The sequence below is a fragment of the Magnolia sinica genome, chromosome 9, assembly GCF_029962835.1.
Source record: "Magnolia sinica isolate HGM2019 chromosome 9, MsV1, whole genome shotgun sequence".
In the NCBI taxonomy this organism is placed as follows: Eukaryota; Viridiplantae; Streptophyta; class Magnoliopsida; order Magnoliales; family Magnoliaceae; genus Magnolia; species Magnolia sinica.
This window is the reverse complement of record NC_080581.1, coordinates 85,133,560-85,147,339: the sequence shown is the minus strand read 5'-3', so window position 1 is coordinate 85,147,339 and position 13,780 is coordinate 85,133,560. Positions and strand designations below refer to the sequence as shown.

Genomic DNA, 13,780 nt, shown 5'->3' with positions numbered 1-13,780 from the left:
TCATGTTGGGCCCCACATAGTTTAGTCAATACGCTTAGGCCAGTTTGGGCGGTGGGATTAGAACGGATTAGGTGGGATGGGATCCAAAGAACATAATTATTACCCATGGCAGGGATTGTCCTCCGTTGCCATGGGATAAGATTAATGCCTTGCTTTGTTGATAATACGGTGGTACATTAAATGGATATACCCACCATCATTTGAAATTACCAAGAATAACACACATGTGTTATATCTAAACCGTTCATTTGTTTTGTAACCTCATTTTATAGCATGAGCCTAAAAATGAGGTGGATCCAAAACTTATGTGGCCCCAAAGAAGTTTTCAATGGTAAGTATTCAATCTCTATTACTTTCTATGGTGGGGTCCACTTGAGCTTTAGATTTACCTGATTTTTTGGCCCATGCTCTAAAATAATCTCGATAAATGTGTGGACAGTGTGGATATAGCCAACACATCATGGTGGGACCTACACAACTTGCTAACATTGAGTGAAATTGGCACAGGACCCAATGCAATTCCATTTAATGAAATTCCAAGCTTTTCCATGAATCCTATCCCACCTAATCCCTTCTAATCCCACCGCCCAAACAGCCCTTAGCGTACCGAGTTACTCAGTATGCAATCCGCTTCCTAGCTGCAGTAGGTAGGTGTCATGTAAGATTGCTATAGTTACATGACGTGTAAAGATGAGCACAGTGAGCTTAGAAACTTTCAACAATCACCATTATTTTTTATTATGTGGGCCACATGAGCACAGGATTGAGCTGATGTTTGGGCCCTAGCCCTAAAATGACATAGCAAGAAGGATGGGCAACATGGATGAAACACATACATGGTGGTGGGTCATAGTTGTTATGTTGTATGGGTCATGGTTCTCATGAGGTATGGGTCATGGTTGTCATGCAATTTGGGAGCAGGAAATGAGAACCACGATCCATATCACATGAAACCACGATCCATTTAACATGAGAACTACGACCCATATAACACGAGAACCACGACCCATATAATATGAGAGAAAAAGATATCCTGTGGTGTATTCCACCTTAGATTTTTATCTACGAACCTTACCTCATGGAAACCACGACCCTTACCACATTACAACTACGACCATCGCGGTTGTCATGTTATATGGGTCGTGGTTCTCATTTCCTGCTCCCAGATTATATGACAACCATGACCCTTACATGCACATAAGATCCTTACCGTCCATCAAAGTTAGAAAAGTAACGTGCCCCTCCGTAAATAAGTTAGTCTGGCATTTTTCAAATATGATATGACTATTGATAGACTGCAAGAGCAGGAAATGCAGGCTATATGGGTCGTGGTTGTCATGGCGTAAAGGTCGTAGCTGTCATGTTATATGGGTCGTGGTTGTCATATTATATAGGTCATGGTTGTAATGGGTCTTCGTTGGGTGCCGTTGAAGAGAACTGTTATTTAACCCTGTAGCTCAATTACAGAAATGGTATGCCCCTAGTCATCAATGAGAAATCTCATGGGTCGTAGTTGTCATGTAATAAGGAGTCGTGGTTTTCATGTGATATGGGTCGTGGTTGTGATGGGTCGTCGTTTCCATGGGTCATGGTTGTCATTATATATGAGTCATGGTTGTCGTGTTAAATGGGTCATGATTGTCATGAGGTAACGGTCGTGGTTGACACGATAAAAAGGATGGGCGACATAGATTATTTGCATACATCAATGTAGGCCCCACTAGTTGGTCCTTGCTAAGGCCTATAAAATGAAGACTACAACCCGCATAACATGACAACCACACCCTTACCTCATGACAACCACAACCCTTTCCTCATGAAAACCACAATCCATATAACATATCAACCACGACTCATACCTGGGTCATGGTTGTAATGTGGCAACGGTCGTGATTGTAATGTAGTAAGGGTCGTAGTTCTCATGTTATACGGGTCGTGGTTGTCATGGGTCGTAGTTATAATGTTATATGGGTCATGGTTCCCATGTTATATGGGTCGCGGTTGTTACATGTTCACTTCCTTTACTGCCAAATGAAAGGATAGCCATTGGTACAATAGCCTGAGGCCAACAATGGGGAGATCTGTTCTGTCCACCCTGTCGGCCAGCTTGGCATGCGCCCAAAAAGTCCTGACTTGGGCAATGTTCGCTTCTAACAAACATCACTGTGAGCCTGGAAAATTTCAACAGTGGGTTCTATTGTCACCATTATTTTCTATTATGTGACCCACGCGAGCTCTGGATCAGGCTGATATTTGGGCCCTAGCCCTAAAATGACACGGTAAAAAGGATGGACGGCATGGATTATACACATACATCAATATGGGCCCCACGAGTTTAGTCCTTGCCCATGTGCAAAAAGGGTTCCGTACACATCACTTTACTAGCATTAAATACTACGTAACTTCTTAGTCCCTAGAAAACCGTGCAACTACTGAACGAAGGTCAGGGGCATTTTCGTCTGAAACAATCTCCAAAAGCTATTAGAAGGCCCTTTAGGGAATATATGGAGTGTCGTAGCGATCGAGGTAATTGACCCACTTCGAGGCGAGTACGGGCAATTTCCCAATAGGAATTTTGATTGAGCCACGTCATCACACACTGCATTTACTGCAGCAGTGCTGACCATGTAAATGATGATGTGGATCAATCAGGATGAAGGACAACAGAAATTTACGATCCCTGACAATCAGGATGTGCTGAAGGCGCAGGGAATTCCTAAGCAGCCACTTCTAATTGGTCCACGTAATTCTCAAGAAATTTAGTTGCTTGAGTAGATCCAATGATCAAGTGCGCCACACTAGAGTAAACAGTGAGAATTGATGCCTACTGTTGAAAACTTCTTCAGCCACATAAGCTTTGATCAAGCTGATATTTGTGTTTCCTGGTCTTTGTAACGTTGTGAATATTTTAGATGGAAAATAAATCTCATGGATTTGATATTCTGCCACTACAATGGTGTAACAAAAAGGTAGGAGCAATCCATTCCTAAGACTTCATAGTATAATGGTGTAGTACAAATAATGAATCTCACTATTTTAGATAGAATCAGGTTTATGCTTTGGCATGTCAAATTACCAAAATTATTTTGGAGAAATGTTGTGTATTGCTTGATGCTTAATTAATCTATATCTTTCAGCTCCTCTAAATAGAGATGTTGCAAAAAGCGTATAGACCAAAAAATATGTTTCCTATGAACACCTAAAGGTGTTTAGTTGCCTATCATTTGTGCATATTCTAAAAGAAGAGCGGTCCAAACTTGATGACAAGGCAAAACAGTGTATCTTCGTGAGATATGCAAATGAAAATTTTGGCTAAAGGTTATGAGATCCAATTGACAAAAATGATCAGAAGCAGGGGACATGGTTGTAACGTTCTATAAAATTCTGCATAGAGACCCCAGTTCATACGCGAGTGAAGCTATTAGATGGTCGTACTAGTCCAACTTAATTCCTTAATTATGCTATAAATGATAGATTTAAGGAAATTGGAGTCGAACGACCATTCCTGCACATCACAAATAGGTGGGTGGGTGAATTTAGACAATTCCTCCACTTGTTGACACCTACAAGGAGTCTCAAGAGTTAACATACTCCATAAATACCTAAGTTAACTAAATTAGGGTTACACCACACGTTCTAGTCTATCGGTCTCAAAATTATAAATTAGCATCCGTTTTACCATGCTTAATGTCCATTGCGAATTTCGAGACAAGGTGACACCTCGAATCGCTGAACTTCAGCCCACAAGTTAGGTGCATGAGTTGTGCGATTATCTTAGTTAATAGCCTAGATTTAAGTGAAATGATCACCTGACCCATTTATCAAAGTTATGACCTTTGGATCGTCAAATCATGGCCAAACTCGGAGCATTGACTTAAGATATTCCCCTACGCATATCTATATAGCCGTGCCCTCGATCAACCAATAGTGATTGTCAAACTGAATTTGGGACCTTATCCATTGATTGGCATGTCCGATCGTCGGATGACTCTGTCCAAATATAGATCCCCTAATGGGGCACTCGTCCCCTAACTTGGATCGACTTGCATACTTTCCTGTAGGCTCTCATGGTTCGAAACCAGCCCCCATAGGGTTAGTATAATGAAGACTTATCATTTAGAGCCATTTGTGTACATTCTGGTATTATAAATACCTTTTTATTCACACCCCCTCTCCTCATACGAGTTTTCATACCCTAGCCTTGGGGAGGAGAGAGAGAGAGACAGAGAGAGAGAGAGAGGAGAAAGGGAAATTGTGTGTGAGAGGGAGACTGATTGTGAAGGTTGCTTCTTTCTCGTCCAATTGGCGATCTAACCATGACCAAATCCTTCGTTGGATCTCCGTCCACAATCATTGAAGGTAAAATTCGAACCTAGATCCCCAAATCATGATGTTAGGGTTGAGTTTTTCTAAACATTACAAGGCTTGTTCAAATCATTTAGGTTTCGGTGACTCTTTTCAAAATCCTAACTTTAGAAACAAATCCGAGTTGGGCGAGCTAACGCAAGGTGCAAATTATTCTCCCAGGTTTCTATTTATTAACCCTTGAGGGTGATAGACTATGATCCCTTTTGATTTTGTAGAAATCCTTAAGTCAAGTATGCCTTAAATGCTTTGCTATAATAATCATTGTTTGTGTTTGTAATATCTCGTACTTTTCAGTACTCCGGTGTTATCATGTGAGATAACTTAGTATAAATACCAACCTAACTTGGATACTCACAGTCATTCCAATCTAAATCCGACCATTGAAAGTATTCCCCATCCATATATTAAGCCATCCATACATTGATCTTCAAGATAGATCATCAAGTCATCAGAGAAACCTAATTTAAGATTTCAACCACCCTGTAGGCAATTTAACTGCACAATGTCTATCACAGGCATTAGATCATGCGGTCCACTATTTGTTCATCTTATATCATGGTCATTAACAATCTACTTAAATTCATACAAATCCAACCATACAATTATAAGACCAATCACTAGTTTAGATTAGGAACTTATTTAATCGCGAGCTCAACCATCAAATTATTCATCCTAGATTTAAGAGTCTAAACAACGAGATCTACAATGTTTCGTCGATCGTTCCAACACTTGATTTCCCTAATTCAAACACTGGGTTATAAAATCAACCTTTAGGTCATAATTAGACAGCCCTAGAAACCATTGAAATTGTTCAATGTGGACTATGGAATGCCCTAACCTTAGATCATCTTAAATTGAGATCCAAATCACTAGATCCACCGTTTATCAAGCCACGTCACTCCATGTTGAAATCCATTACATAGGTAGATAATCCAACCATCCGATTACAGTAACAACCATTAGATTTCTTCTAGGAGCGACTAAGAACCCTTAGGAACTGTGAAGGTTGGATCTAAAGATGACTCGACCGTCGGATTGAAGGGAATCTGCAAATGGGGCCCAAATCAAGTCGTGGGGCCCACCTAAGTTTTGGATATGCCTGGTTTTTGGTCAGAGGCCCTGGTGGGGACCCCCAAACCAAATGGATGGAGTGAATTTCATCTAACATCATTGTGGACCCCACAATTGGCTGTGTTCCATATTGAGCGTTCACCTGCGGTACACCAGACCATAGACACGGTCAAACCGGGTTTGACCCGTGGTTTCCCATAAAGAGAAAGAATTCCTCCCTCTTTCATGTTTTCGCCAGCAAGCAAACAAATGATGTTCGATCATTAGATGGGCCACTTTCAAGGATAAAGTGGATGGTCCAAATCGTCCATCTCATTGGCCATTCAAATCTGACCAAACCCTCGCCCTTCCTACACATTGAAACCCATGTGCATGCACACGATTTTTAGCCCAAACCAGACTTGCGTGCCATCTTATTTTTGAAACTAGAAATCTTGTTTCATCTGCTGCCAGATGTTGTGATCCACATGCCTCCACTCCTTTCCATCTCAACCTTCCATTCTAGACCATCCCAGCCCCCAATTCACTCTGCACTATGGGGTTTCAATTGAAACAAGAGAGTCGCCGCCAAATGTTGAAACCAAGATCCATTAAGTGAAAATGCTAATAACCGCACATGTGGTGGGTCCCACAATGATCATGGGACAAATCCACACCATCTATACATTACTAATTATAAGATCAGCCAGTCGATGTTGACCCACCATTAACAGCTGGGTCATCTTCTTCATTTGATCGGGAAACTAATTAGTGGTTGGTGAGGCCCATTCACTTATTTAAGACATTCATTAGGGTGGCCATGGTCTCAGAAATTCCTCCCTGGTGACTAATAGGGGCCATGCAATTAGAAGTTACGATCATTGTCTCAAATTCGATCGGTTAAGAGTCGTTGGCTCATAGCCAATCTGACGATTAAGGGCATCTAGAAATGGATTAGTATAGCTTATATAGGCTACCCTTTTAGGGCTTTCCTTCTTAGAAATAGAAACCGAAGAGAGAGAGAGAGAGAGAGAGAGAGAGAGAGAGAGAGAGAGAGGGGATCACTGCTGTGTCGCACCAGGGCAAGACGAGTCGTGGTCCGAGTTGGGCTGAGCCTAGCTCTGTCCTAGTTCGTTGACATGGTGAGAAAAGGGAAGGAGCAGGAAGGAAATAGAGGTGAGAGAGAGAGAGGGTAAGAAGAGGAAGATAGGGAAGGTAGTGAGAGAGAGAGAGTGTGTGTGTGTGTGCGCGCGGGGGCGTCACCAGACCAGCTCAACTTGAGCTTAGTAATGAACTCACTCTGACTCAGCTAGGTCATGTCCGGACCTTGTTGGTCGTTATAGCAAAAGAAGAGGAAGAGAGGAAGGAGAAAGGAAGAAGAGGGAGAGGGAGAGGGAGAGAAATGAGAGAGTATAGAGAGCGGATCGGGCTACTGAGTGGGGTGTAATTCACATCAAGTCGAGTCGAGTCGAGTCAATAGTTGTATGGCTGACTTGCTCAACTCAGTTGAGTCGAGTTAGGATGTTGGATATGGGTTGGGCCTAGTCTAACCCATCCACTCTACTAGGCATAGTAGGAGAGAAAAGAAAACAAAATGAAGAAAATAGAAGTAAAGAGAAGGAGAGGAAGAAAAAGTAGAATCGAAGAAGAAGATGAGAGAAGATGTTGGCTTTCAGCTCCTAACCGAGTCGAACCGATTCCAATCCTTGTATAACTGAGTCAGTAAGTTACTGACTCAGTTTTGAGTGTGTTTTGCTTTGGGTCTGGATCATCAAACTCAATAGTTAGCAGGGTGTTTCTCCCTCAAACCTGATAGACCGATGTTGTGATTGTCGGGTCGATCCGAGTTGGGGGGACATGAGGTGAGTTGATCTCGATGGGCTAGCTGAATTTAGTGACATTGGAGCATGGATATCGAATTGAGGTCAAGTCAACTTACAGATTGGATTAATGAGGTTGATTTGATTCTAAGGGTGCGCACACTTCCTAGCAACATTGTGGGCGATTCAAAACATAAGGTGATGAATTGTTCCCTTTAAGCTTTCATCTTCTATGTTAGCTTAAGTGATAGTTCAATTTTAATTTTAATTGATAACTGACATCTTTAATTCATGATTACTTATGTTAGTTATTGAATCTGATTAGCAAATTATATGCTCAACATTTATCATGTATGAATATCTATATGTTGTATTGTATATCTTCTCATACTTAAGGATTGTTGTAAAACTTGAATTGCTATATTTATTAGGTAGGTCTCCCCCTCCACACACACACACATACATTTTGACTTAGGTTGTAACTTAATTGAGTGCAATTATAATGGACCCTCAACTTAGTGGCTACTTTGACTGATGGATTAAATGGAATATCGTTGCGGGCTTACCATCCATGGATTACTGTATATTTGCCCTAAGCGGCTTGATGAATTATTTTGTATAACCATGTGATGGTAAGTCTTATTTGTTAAACTATGATTAGCCACTGGTTGACAAGGACACTCTTAAACATCCTAAGTTAGAGTCTTATTAGACAGGGATTGTGGTATGGGACACTATGCCCGAGCTGTCAGCCTATGTTGGGTGACGCCCCCCTCCCCCATAGTAACCTTTGAGCTTTCTTAAATTGGCTGCTTATAAATTGGAATACTAATGGCTCGACTAATCATGCATTCATGGCACTTGGGCGTTATTAGGTGTTTGATTGACTGTTTGAAAGATCAGTGCACCATTCGAACGACCCTTTTTGTATTTTGAATGGACTAACTGTTAGAAAGGTTCATTCTCTTACATGAGCATGTTAACTATTTGAAGGACCCGGTCATTGGCAATTGAATGAATCGGCTGTTTGAAAGACTCATTCTATTGCTTAAATGAGCCGACTGTTTGAAAGGCCCATTATATTGCTTAAATGGACTGATTGTTTGAAATGTTCATTCTCTTACGTAAGCGAGTCGACTATTTGAAAGACCCATTCCTTTACAAATTGAATGAATCGACTGTTTGAAAGACTCGTTATCTTGCTTAAATGAAATAACTGTTTGAAAGGTCCATTCTCTTACTTGAGCAGGTTAATTATTTGAAAGATCCATTCTCTTGCAAATTAAATGAGCTGACTGTTTGAAAGGCCTATTCTCTTGCGTGAATGGATTGACTATTTGAAAGGTTTATTCTCTTATTAAGAATGGGTCGACTGTTTGAAAGACTCGTTACAATGCATGAATGAGATGACTGTTTGAAAAGCTCATTATTTTGCATAAATGGATTGACTGTTTGAAAGGTTTATTCTCTTATTAAGAATGGGTCGACTGTTTGAAAGACTCGTTACAATGCATGAATGAGATGACTGTTTGAAAAGCTCATTATTTTGCATAAATGGATTGACTGTTTGAAAGGTCCATTAATTTGACCAACTAGATGTGCATCCCCAGTTAATTTACAGTCACGCACCCATGCATTTAAATAAGATCGCATTATCGATTGTTTTGTATGTTTTCTTATTTAAAACTATGCTTAAATAATGTGGTGGTGTGTAATCTTAAGGAGAATTTATACTGAGTTGGCCACCCATTCCTCGAATATATAACTGTACAGGTCCTGCAGGTGGTTTAAATGATATTCATGTCTAGATTGATGAGGAATAGGGTATAATATTTATCAGGAATGCATGGCTGCATCTGCCAAGAGAAGCTACGTGATTTTATAGCTTAAAAATAGTTACAATTTTTTTTATTTTATATGTTAAATTATTTCATTTTGTAATTGTAAGTATTAAGATATTAGCTTGTATAAGCCTTATGGGCAGTCGCTTATATATTTTAAATGTATATGTGAATTTCTTTAATGTCGATTTGTTTTTCTTCCATTAAACTACTAACTCTGAAAAAGAAAGAAAAGAAAATTACCTGAAATTTGGCTGTCTTTAAAGTTTAACACTCGAGTTTTCATAAAATGATTTATATAGTCAGGTTTTGAAAACCGGGCATTAGAGTATTATTATTGGTAGATCATATGTATGATGAAATGCATGCTCATTTTAATGCTTACTTTGTTGGTGGTTGATTGGGTTTGTAGATGGCAATGGTAGATTTCAAAGGATTTTTTTTTTTTTTTAATTCTTTTATAACTTTGGGCATGTTATTTGCATATTTTGTTGGGTATTGAATGTGGACACATGTAAATTCCGACTACACTTGCATGTACATTTTTTATTTGAGATAAGTTTGAAACCCCGTTGATGTCAAATAAATATTATATTACTGATTTTGTCATTTTAAGCTATGATAGGAAGAGGTCAAGCCCTGCTTAACCTTGAAAACAAGGGATGGTCGACGAATCTACCCACCCCAACTCATGTAGCTGACCAAGGTAGAACTTAGGCAATCGACGGTAGTTGGAGTTACATGGCTTGCTTGCATCCAATGCCGGTCTATCCAGGGTTCTCCTTGGACAATTAGATTAGTCCCTTGCATGACCCGATCGCATGTATAATAAACGTTTGAGACACATTGTGGAATCTGGGATACCATGTCGGTCGTCACCAAAGAATGAGGTCATTCATGATCATTAGTGTGATACGATCCGTTGAGACTCGAGGGTCAGACATATTGGTATGAGACACTATACCTAGGCTGTCGGCCTACACTGGGGTGGCAAGGTTGCCACGTTGGTAAAACATTAGGTGACGAGCCTCCCTGTAGTGACCGGCTAACACGTAAGAAGTACGCGACCCTATCATGATATTGATGATACGAGTGGTGTGCCTTCTCCACATTGAGGTCGGGTGACGACCTTTATCTTAGTCGTGGCCGTCTCCGGACGATTAACCCTACTATAAATCCGATTTAAGTATAGGGACTTGATATAATGGAAACCCAAAATGGATTAAGTGATACTGGTGAGGAGTTGCCTAGTGTCGCAATGACCCATGTAATTTGGATAGAAACCCGAGATTCGACGACGGTATCCTAGCTTCATCAACTTGTTGTTTGAACTAAACATTAATAAGCACTTGGCTAATCATGCACTCCATAACATTTGTTGGGTTGTGCTTCAGGCCAACCATTACGCATATGTTGACGTCCTCACTAGTGATGGTGTTGACGTGGTTTTATATTGGTATAATTAAATCTCAGGTCACGCATACGCATTTCATGTCATTCAAGTATTTAAATAGCCAAATATAGGGCTTTCATGTCATTCCTGTATTTGTTTGATAACATATGAAACTTAAGTAAATAATAACACTAAATTGATCACTCACCCCAACCCACCATGACGTTTTAAAACACCAACCAAACGATTTCATCGATGTAGGTGCCCTAAAAGAGAATACACTTGTTGAGGAGTATGTGGACCATACCGAGGAGTTCTTATACTTCCAGTGTGCAGACTACCAAATGTAAAGTGACATTTTAGGACCACTAGTTTGGTTTCCTTTTGAGGATGAGGTCGCTTATTGCATTTTATGTTTGGACATGTATATTGAGTCCCTAGCTAGGTGAACTCTATAACTTAGTTGGATGTATGTATGCATGTATGGGACCATTTTTTTTTCCTTGTACACTTTTGATAACCATGTTATACACTGTTTAGTTTACTTCTTACGCATGATCATGATACAATTGGTAGACACTTAACCAAATGACATTTCTAAAAGGCTTAAGTGATATTTGAAATATCAGGGATTGAGTATGTACTCAACGCTTGAAATTCAGAACATCACAAGTTAGTATCAGATCATGAGTTTGAGATTAAACTGAATCGTGGGCCAAGGACTTACCATAATGAATATGTTGACATAGACATAATTTTGAAAATTAGTTATATTGAACCCTAGGAACCAACCCCTAGATTATTAACTAGTGTGAACTCATTTGTAGAAAATTTAAACTTGGGATTTCCCTAAATTGATGTAATCTGGCTCTTAGGAGCAACGGTTGCTAGAGACCAGTCATGGACAAGTACTTGAGTGAGTGGACCGAGACGAATGAGGAAATAGATTTCAAGTCAGAGAAATCTAGTGAGAGGATGTTTGGTGCAAATTGATTAGGTGGGATGAAAAGTACGTTTAATTCGTGAGTGATTCATGTGGGTTTTTTGTTAAATGCACTACACATGGGCCCACATTGATGCATGTGTTTATCCATGCTTCCTATTCGTGTTTCCCCTTTTCACGTGACGTTCTGGTCATATACATTTATTAGTGACCGAAAATCAATTAAGATTAGGTAGTTAATTCCGATTATGTGGCACACCAAGCAAACAAAATAATAATGGTAATAAATAATAAATAATAAAATAAATGTCTGAAATTGAGACAGTGGATCCATCCAGTTGACCCCAAGTCAGTGGGGGTGATCCAGTTGACCTCAAGTTAGTGACCAATGGGGGACCAGGGTGACCGGGTCAACACTGTCACCACCCGGTTGAACTCGGGTTGCTGACCAAAGGGGGACTAGGATGACCCAGTCAACCCAGTCACCATCCAGTCGACTCAGTCGACCCTGGATGGCTGGCCAAGAAAGTGGGACAGGGCAACCTAGTTGACCTGGCTCGACCCGGTTGACTGGGTCCACATAAATTTTTTTTTCTTTAAGAAAATGAAAGAAAGATGGGAAAGGAGGTCCTGCGAGTGGGGGCTGGATGTACCGCACACCAACTATATAGCTGGTGTATTGATGTCAGCAAGTGCTGTGGGTCCCATCATGAGGTATGTATTATATCCAAACTGTCCATCTATTTTTTGAGCTCGTCTTAAGGCTTAAGACTAAAAATAAGACAGATCTAATGATCAAGTGGACCACACTGTAAAATGCAGTGGGGGATTGAACGTCTACCATTGAAACCCTTTCAGGGTTCCCTGATGTTTTGGATCGATATGAAATTTATTTTTCCTCTTATCTTTGTGACCGTATGAACATATTGGATGGAAAATAAAAGTTACAGTGGGCCCTACGAAAATTTTAACAGTGAAAATCATTATCTCCGCTGCTATTTGTGGTGGGTTCATTTGATCTTTGGATTGATTCATTTTTTGTATATTACTATAAAATGATCTCAACAAATGGATGAACGGTGTGGATATAATAAATACATCACCGTGGGGCCATGTAACTTTGATCTCCTTTGAACCGTTCGTACAACTTGGAGCTCGAGGAGCGTCACCGGTCGTCTTCGCACGACACGTACCTACACCGGCTATATAGCTGGTGTGTGGTGCACCATCTGATCCGTTTCCTTTGCAAAAGGGGTTTAAGACCCCCTCCTTGCCATTTTCCTTCACCATTCGCACCCTTCCTCTTCCCAAATCAAAACCCACCTTCCCCAAAAGCTCTCCAAAACTCCAAATCCCTTGAGGATTGCAACTCCTCTTCCACTGGCTATACCATTCAAATCGGTGGATAACATATGATCTACCTGACCATGTTCACAGGAAGTAAACCGTTTTATGAGAAAGTTCACATCCAGTACTGTTGTATGTGAACGTTTAGATATTAGGAATCTATGGTAATGACATGGATAATTGGGGTAATTACTTTTTTCTAGAATGTTCACCTATGAATGTTATTCAGTACTGGATTCCAATACGAAGATCATGTGTGTTGAATCATGAACAAGAAAAAATAAAAAATAAAATAACGTACCTTAACTGTCTGCCATTAAAGTAATCTTCAAGCTTTGTTGGATGAGAAGATGAATGCCTCTGCTTAATTCATTCGTTTATAATGAGGTATTGATACTTATTCTCTCTTCTTCATTCCACGAAAGAAACGCTGCTACCTTATGGACGCGTCAAGCAAAGGAAACTCAGCTTCAATTATTGTACGGAGAGCTATGGCCACAATAAAGTCATACATGAATGACAGTCTGGTAAAATATTTATCATTCCTCGCCAGCCCTGCTTTTCGTGGGCTACTGTTAAAAATAAAATGTGAAAACGAATATTGGCTGGAGGATGCTTATGTTTCCTTATGTTTTCAATCGTAGATGCCATTTTCCTAATGTTTCCTGTGGTGTGGTCCACTTGAGCTTTGGATATGCTTCAGTTTTGGGATTATATATTAAGATGTGTGGAAAAAATGGATGGACGGTATAGATAATGACATATACATCGCAGTGGCTCCGTAGAACTTATTCAGCACACGATTACACCCTGGGTTTCCCGGTGTAGAATCGTTATAGCCAAGTAGCCGACAAAGAATCTTATCCATATCTTCAATTATTAAAGGGAAGGGGCCCTCATCCTTTACCGGTGTAGTAGAAATTGCACAACAATAGCCAAAGGATAGGTTTTTTTTTTTTCTTTCTTTTTTCTTTTACGACAAAACATCCCAAGTGTGGAAGAGGATTATGTGAGACCC

The 13,780-nt window shown here is 40.1% G+C and overlaps 1 protein-coding gene across 3 annotated transcripts in view; it reads right to left on the bottom strand.

The window, feature by feature from the left end:
- LOC131255917 (disease resistance protein RPM1-like) overlaps positions 1-13,309 on the bottom strand; it is a 96,530-nt gene extending 83,221 nt beyond the window's left edge. For all 3 annotated transcript variants that reach the window (XM_058256860.1, XM_058256862.1, XM_058256861.1), the window contains exon 1: positions 13,064-13,309. The gene's annotated coding sequence lies outside the window, so the exon portion shown is untranslated. The remainder of the gene's footprint in view (positions 1-13,063) is intronic.
- Between the last annotated feature and the right edge of the window lie 471 nt (positions 13,310-13,780).